An 8,121-nucleotide genomic window follows, 5' to 3' on the forward strand; every position below is an offset into this window, starting at 1 on the left:
GACATTTTGCCACTTGTTCCTGCATTACTTTTGATCTAGCTCCATTCAATGATTCTTGTCCTCTACCAGCACCACATTCGACTTGCTGCTTTGTTCTGTGACTCAAGGACCAAACCCATTTGAAACAAATATCCAGAAGGACCCTTCTTGGAAATTGATGTCAAAGGGGGAGATAGAGATCACGTCAAAGCTTAATCATATCCACAGGGGTAGAGAATACTCAAGGGGAGAGAGAGTAATCACCAAGGACCCCAGATGCTTGGTGTTCAAGAGGAGAGAAGTCACATGTCTTCAAGAGGGGAAAGACATGTTCATATGTGCTTGTTTGCATTAGCTCTGTTTATTTCTCTTTGAGCTCCGATTTTCTTTTCGTTATCTTCTCCTAGTATCTCATGCTAGATTCAGGGGGAGCAAGACATCTAAGGGAAGGAAATCCTTGAATTCATTGCACATCCTTACCTTTGGGGACATGTCTATGTTCAATTTGGTACTCGATACTCACTCTCTTCATGTCATCCCAGTCTTGCTATTCTTGTGGTTTAGTTTTTTGCTCTTGCCAGTAGGTGTATCTGTGTTATCTAACCTTGTTTACGCAGGTTCATTCCATCCTAAGCCAACTCAAGACCACAAGGTAAGTATATGCATCACAGTCATGTGTATGGGGAATTCTTGCTAATGTAAATACTGTTTGAAAGAAGGACTCATGAGCATGAAGGTACATTTCCCATATTCACATAATTTGCTCTGATGCATATAGCCAAGATAGTAACACATTGCTTACTCTGTCATGCTTATGCATTCACATGCTCCTATATTCCATATTCACATGATTGCATACATGTAGGGGGATCCTATGCCTGTTACATGTCCTTCCGAAGCTTTACTGGTTATTCTCTATATCTTTATCTAAAGCTTTGATGTATGTTGCCATCAATTACCAAAAAGGGGGAGATTGAAAGCACAAGTGCTCCCTGGGTGATTTTGGTAATTAATGTCAACATATCTCTTGTTGGACTAACACTTTTACCTAGTATGTTTCAGATAAGTTCAACAATGAAGTGGCATGGACTAGAGGATGTGGAACCCCTTCGGGATACTAAGGACAAAGGATTGGCTCAAGCTCCAAGAACAAGACTCTACATTTTGTATTTTAGTGAGCCAAGATTACATTGAGTCTATAGGAAAAGCCAATACTATCAAGAAGGGATGAGGTGTTGCTTAGTGGCTTGCTTGCTCAAAGTGCTTAGTGATATGCTCCAAAGCCTTCAACTACCTTCCCACATCCACATATCACCCAAACCAAAAGTCCAACTCAGCCTCACCGATTCTTCCTATCAGGCGCCACCGAGTTCAGATGCCATAGCCACTACCACAAATCCTAGGCAAATCGGTCTCACCGATAGGGATCTCGGTCTCACAGAGATGGGATTGTAATATCTCTGTGTATGTCCATTACCAAAGTCGGTCTCACCGAGTTTGAGTAATCGGTACTACCGAGATTACAATACAAACTCTCTGTTCCTCTTCGTAACATTTCGGTCCAACCGAGATGAGCGAATCTGTCCCACCGAGTTTGCCTGACCAACTCTCTGGTTAGCTTATTACCAAAATTGGTCCAAACAAGTTTGTGTAATCGGTCTCACCGAGATTACGTTATGCCCTAACCCTAATGAAATCGGTCCTATCGAGTTGCATGTCGGTCCCACCGAAAATCCTAATGGTCACATTATTTGGTAAATCGGTCTGACCGAGTTTTCTGACTCGGTCCTACCGAGATTGGCAAGTTGTGTGTAACGGTTAGATTTTGTCCGTGGAGCCATCAGAACATGCCTACACTTCCAACATATATTTTCTGAGAGAGAACCACCTACACTTGTGTTGAGACCAAGATATTCCATTCCTACCATATGAATCTTGATCTCTAGCCTTCCCCAAGTTGCTTTCCACTCAAATCTTCTTTCCACCAAATCCAAATCCTGTGAGAGAGAGTTGAGTGTTGGGGGACTATCATTTGAAGCTCAAGAGCAAGGAGTTCATCATCAACACACCATTTGTTACTTCCTAGAGAGTGGTGTCTCCTAGATTGGCTAGGTGTCACTTGGGAGGCTCTGACAAGATTGTGGAGTTGAACCAAGGAGTTTGTAAGGGCAAGGACATCGCCTACTTCGTGAAGATCTACCCCGAGTGAGGCAAGTCCTTCGTGGGCGACGGCCATGGTGGGATAGACAAGGTTGCTTCTTCGTGGTCCCTTCATGGGTGGAGCCCTTCATGGACCCGCGCAGCCGTTACCCTTCGTGGGTTGAAGTCTCCATCAATGTGGTTGTACGATAGCACCACCTATCGGAACCATGACAAAAACATCTGTATCTCCAATTGCTTTTGCACACTCCAATCCCATCCCTTTACATTCTTGCAAGTTGCATGCTTTACTTTCTGTTGCTCATATACTCTTTGCATGCTTGCTTGATATGTATTGTGATTGTTAAACTTGTGCCAAAACTCCACTTCAACTTAAAGAAATTAAAAACTGCACCTTTTCTCACTTAGTGTCTAATCACCCCCCCCCCCCTCTAGACACCTCTTCTCGATCCTTTCACCGTCACCCTCAACTACATTAACGGTATGTACTGGGTCGGCATGAACACGTCTTGGATGGTGCTCGTCGACAGTCACGGCAGCTGGATGCTCATGGAGGTCTACACCCGGCGATTGACCCCCCTTCCTTCGATTAACACTGCACTACTTTGGCACCCCGGCCCAGAATACTTGGAATCTTACAGTAGCCAACATGATTCCAAGTTTGATTTTCTCAAGGTTGTAATCTGCCAAGTGCCCACAAGATCTGTGAATTATAAAGACTTCAGGCGAATTGCGTTCTTCAACCGCGGTCTCGCCTATCTGACAGGTCGCTGCGGTAAGTGGATAAATCTGCACGTCCATCACAGGATCATACATCCTCCATGGTTCTCTGATGCCATTGAACACAAGGGCTTCATTTACGCCATCGACTCCTTCTATGGCTGGACGTATTGCTGGCCTACTCCAGTCATCGCTACAATCGACTGTTACAGCAGTATGTTACTTTCCTATGATATCATGATGGCTTGCTTATATTACTGTCAACATTTACTGGAAAAATATTCATGCTCATAACATGTTGTTCTTAAGATTGACTACATCAAGAGCCCTTTTTTATTTGACTCCAACTTGATATGATGTTGTAGGCTGCCTGGTGTCCCTACCCTTCCTAATCCCAGAACCTTTCAAAGAAAAGCGGCATGGCAGTTGCATGTGGTTCCTGGCTCGATCAGACGACGGAAAATGATTGATGATCGTTCGCACATACCAGACGTATTGTTTCGCGGAATACAATCACAGTCATTGCAAGATCTTTGAGCAAGATCACAACTTCTCTGGGCCTTCAGGAATTTTTGACTGGAGGCTGGTAAGTAGCCTTGGTACACGCTCTCTGTTTGTCGGACTGAATTATCCGATTAACCAGGAGATAACAGATGACAAGGATCATGATGGCAGCGCGGTTTCGTTCATCAGGCAAAACTGTGTGTACACAATGTACCATGCGTCTCTGCATGCACAATACCCTGATATGTGCCACCACGCTCTGCAGCCCAAAGTAGGAGAGAGGGTGGCAAGTATCAGACTTTGACCTGCTGGCTGGAGTTTCCCCCGTCAGGCACCCATCTGGTTCAAGCCGTCAGCCAATCTCCACAGCTTAATAAATAGTAATATCTAACTGAGCCAGTTAGTTAGATGCGTACACTTGGTGTAGTAGGATCTTTATTTAGTTTGATGCATACACTTGTTCTTTTTTTGGTAGCCCTTTTGTAATAATTGCTGATGTTTGGTTTGGAAGAGAGAGCTGCGTCTTCACTCTTCTGGCCTGCTTACTGCTTCTGTTGCACCCCCAGCCCTGGTTGCTGCTGCTGTTGTTTTCAATGTACAATCAATAGTATATTTCATCTCTTGGTTGAATAAATGTGTTGTTAGAATGACAAACACAATGTTTTGGAAGTCATTGCACGGTTCGATCCTTAGTGCCCCATACCGTACGTGACGCATACTATTTTTTGTACGGAACACAATTTCCACTTGTTGATAACATGCAGCCCTGTGATGAAGGCCCAATCGAGGAGCCCATAATTAACTGGAAGGGAGGCTCTCGCATGAATCCGTCCCACGTACATGCTCATGGTCCCCTAAACATAAATAAGTAAATAAATAAATAAAGCTAAATGCTCATGCACCAGTTCTTTAAATTCATGATTTAACAGGAGGATATTACTTCCTATGATAGTGTCGTTACATTCAGTCGATGTTATTCTTAGGCAAAGATAGCGACCAGTCTTCTTTCTCCCAGCATTTTCTTCCTGCAACCAGCAGACCCATGCAAATCATAGTCAACATCGTAAATAGTTCCTGTCCATTTTTATTTTTCAATAAGAATGTCCAACCCAGCCCAGCACATTGGCGACAGCACTTTATCCTCCGCCTTGGTGCGCTTGCCGCGGCGCCGCCGTTCGGACCTATCAACATAGTTTTTTTTGAAACAATCCCTATCAACATAATTAATCGGGAGAGAACTGTAGTTGTGAGTATGACAGTACGGACCCACCAGGTCCACTCCCGAACACAAGCAAGCGCCTCTTTTACTACTCAGATGCACCCCTCGTTTTTTTACTCTAATCCACCCTGCTGATATTCGGGACCCACATCATTTTTAACATATAGTCAATTAACGACAGAATTGCACAACTTTTTTAGTAGTAATTCGGAGGAGTAGGCTATAAACTGGGTTGTGCGGTCTCTGTGGCCTGTCTAACAACATGACCAGCCCAGCACGTTTTTCTTTGGGAAAATAGGTAGCCTAGTATTTCTTTTTGAAGAATACCCAAGCTTGGCCTATTTGTTTTCTTCGACTTACTGGGCTGCAAATCTTTCAAGACGAGGAGGGATGCATTCCGGCCTGGCCAAAGAGTATGGTCAGTGTCTATTAAAAGTAATATCAAAGGGGTTGAAAATTCCAAAAAAATATACCAAATGGGATATTAGTTTCTTTTTTTGTTCTTCACTGATATTCTATAGTATTTCATTGGATTTAACATGACATAGTACTAATTTATTTTTAAATTTGTTTTAGTATGGCTACTAATTTTTGGATTAAGAATATTTTGTTTCCCAGCCAAAATTTGTGAACTTTCAAAATTTCGCACATATTTAGTTATTTTTTTAACCCTCGTACTAAACAGAAAATGGGCAGCAATTCTAAAAATGGAAAAACGGGCTACAATAAATTCCATATGAATTAGAAAATGAGTAAAAATTATAAAAATAATACAAATGGGCTGTACACGCCACGGATTTTGAGGCTGACTTGTTTACGCAAGGCTTTGTCAGTCAACACACGATTCTATCATCAGTGATTGTTGGATGTCCATCCAACGACCGACGTGCTTTTCAATCTCTGATCTTACTGCTCCAGCCGCCTAAACTAGCGTCGGTGAGACTGCCTGCTCCCTCCTCTAGTGGCCCGCTGTGATGCAGCATAGGCTTCCCAGGCCCACCCTACTCCCTCCGCAGGCCTAGCCACGCAATCAACTGCCTCCTTATTACGTGAAAAAAATGATTCCTCCCACTGACATCTGGGGCGCATCGGTTGGGAGGCTGACCTGTGGGCCTACTAAGTTGACGCGTGCGCACGGCTTGTCAACTTAGTCAACAAACGATTGTAGCAGTAGTAACCGTTGGATTTGAATCGAACGGTCCTGCTGCTTCTTCAAGTGCTTCTCTTCTTGCACCAGCCGCCCAAACCAGCACCGGCGAGACCGCCTGCTCCTACCTCCAGTGGCCGGTTGTGCTGCCGTTGAGGCCTCACCGCCCCCTACTACTCCCACCGCTCGCCAGGCCCTACAACGACGACGGCCTCACACCGCAGCCGAACCAGTGAACCCCCGTACTCCTCTCCGTGCGGGCATCCACTATCGTGTCTTCCCCGGCTCCGCGTTGTCCCCTTCCTAGGCCTCGCCGTTGTCCACCGCCCTGGTGCTCTTGGAGCGGCGTGGTCAACGTGGTCATAGAACGACTTCCATCGGACGTGGACTGTACGTGGAGAGGCTGACAGCTGGGTCCACGGTCGCACACAAGGAAATGCCTCCTTATTACGCGCAAAATAATGATTCCTCCAACTAACATCTGGGACCCATCGGAAGGGCCTCTGTATTTCACGAAAAAATCATTCCCCTCGCTAACAGGTCGGACCCACCAGCTATATCTTCGCACACAAGGAAGTGTCCCCTTATTACGCACAAAAAATGAATACCCCCTGCTAGCTGGGACCCACCATAGTGGGTGGCTGACTTGTGGGCCTACTACGTTGACGGGGATGAAGGGCTTTGTCAACTTAGTCAATACTCTAGTGACCGTATGATGTCCATCCAACGGCCATAGTGCTTCTTCAACCTTTGGTCTTCTTGCAACAGCCGCCCAAATCAGCGCCAGTCGTGCCGCCTGCTCCTGCCTCCCGTGGCCGGTTGTGCTGCCGCGGAGGCCTCACCGCCCCCCATACTACTCCCACCGCTGGCCAGGCCATCCCTCTACTCACCCAGAAACCCTGTTATTCTGCGTCGACAACAGCTTCACACCGCAGTGAACCCTCTTACACCTCTCCGTGTAGGCATCCACCGCCGCGTCATCCCCAGCTCCGCGTCGTCCCCTTCCTAGGTCTCACCGTCGTCCACCACCGTGGTGCTCTCGGTGCGGCGTGGTCAACATGGTCAAGGAACGACTTCCATCGGACGTGGACTGTATGTGGAGAGGCTGACAGCTGGGTCCACGGCCGCAGCAAGGAAGTGCCTCCTTATTACGCGGAAAATAATGATACCTCCACCTGATAGCAGGGACCCACCAGAGGGGCCACTGTATTTCACGAAAAAATGTTTCCCCCCTGACTGATGGGACCCACCAGGTACATCTTCGCACGCAAGGAAGTGCGTCCGGGCAAAAAATAACGATTCGCCCCCTGACTGTTGGGACCCACCAGCTACATCTTCGCACACAAGGAAGTGCCTGACAGTCGGGACCCACCTGGTCAAAGTGTATGTAGCGTTGTCATTCTTGTCGCGAACATGCACGTACATACTGGTGGATGTAGAGGCGCGCACGTGTCATAGTAGAGGCGCGCACGTAGCATGTACACGTATGTACAACGGCCAGGGTGCAAGAAAGTAAATACGGCCACGTACGTACATACGGGCGGGGTCTCAAACGCCTACTCGCGCATACGTACGGCCAGGGCTCATGTACATGACTGGGTCGGAATGGAGAAACTGCATCGTCGTCATGTTCATGGGGAGGCAGCAAAATGCGTCGTGTTCATGGTGAGGCAACGGAATGTGTCGTGTTCATCGGGAGGCAATGGAACGCGTGGGAGCCAACCGGCTTGGACGGAACAGGCAATGGAGACGAGGCCTGGCATACCGCACAACGGAGGAAACGGCCTTGTGTTCGACCGGCCACGTTCGAAACGGGATCTTGTTCATCGGGAGGGGTCTGGCGTACCGCAAAACGGAGGAAACGGACTTGTGTTGGACCTCCTATGGTCGAGACGGGGTCCTATTGATCGGGAGGGGTGTGGCATACCGCAAAACGGACGAAACGGACTTGTGTTGGAGCACTACGGTCGAAACGGGGGTCCTGTTCATCGAGAGGGGTGTGGCGTACCGCAAAACGGGACTCCACGGGATACTGTTCATCTCCACCGTCGACCTCCTCCAGCCTCCACGGGCTACTGTTCATCCACCGTCGACATGCTCCAGCCTCCACCTGTGACTGTTCATCCACGGGCTCCTGCTCATCCAGCCTCCACCGCACGCTACTCCACCGGCTACTGTTCAACCACCCCTCTCCACGGGCTCCTGTTCAACCACCCATCCACAGGCTACTGTTCATCCACCCCTCCACCATCTACTGTTCATCCAGCCCTCCACGGGGTCGTCCTATTCATCCAGCCCTCCATGGGGTCATGTTCATCCAGCCCCAACCGGCTCGATCGATCGGGGTCCTGTTCATCCAGAGGCAACGCCACGGGGTCCTATTCATCCACCC

Source organism: Triticum dicoccoides, chromosome 6B, assembly GCF_002162155.2.
Source record: "Triticum dicoccoides isolate Atlit2015 ecotype Zavitan chromosome 6B, WEW_v2.0, whole genome shotgun sequence".
Taxonomy (NCBI): domain Eukaryota; kingdom Viridiplantae; phylum Streptophyta; class Magnoliopsida; order Poales; family Poaceae; genus Triticum; species Triticum dicoccoides.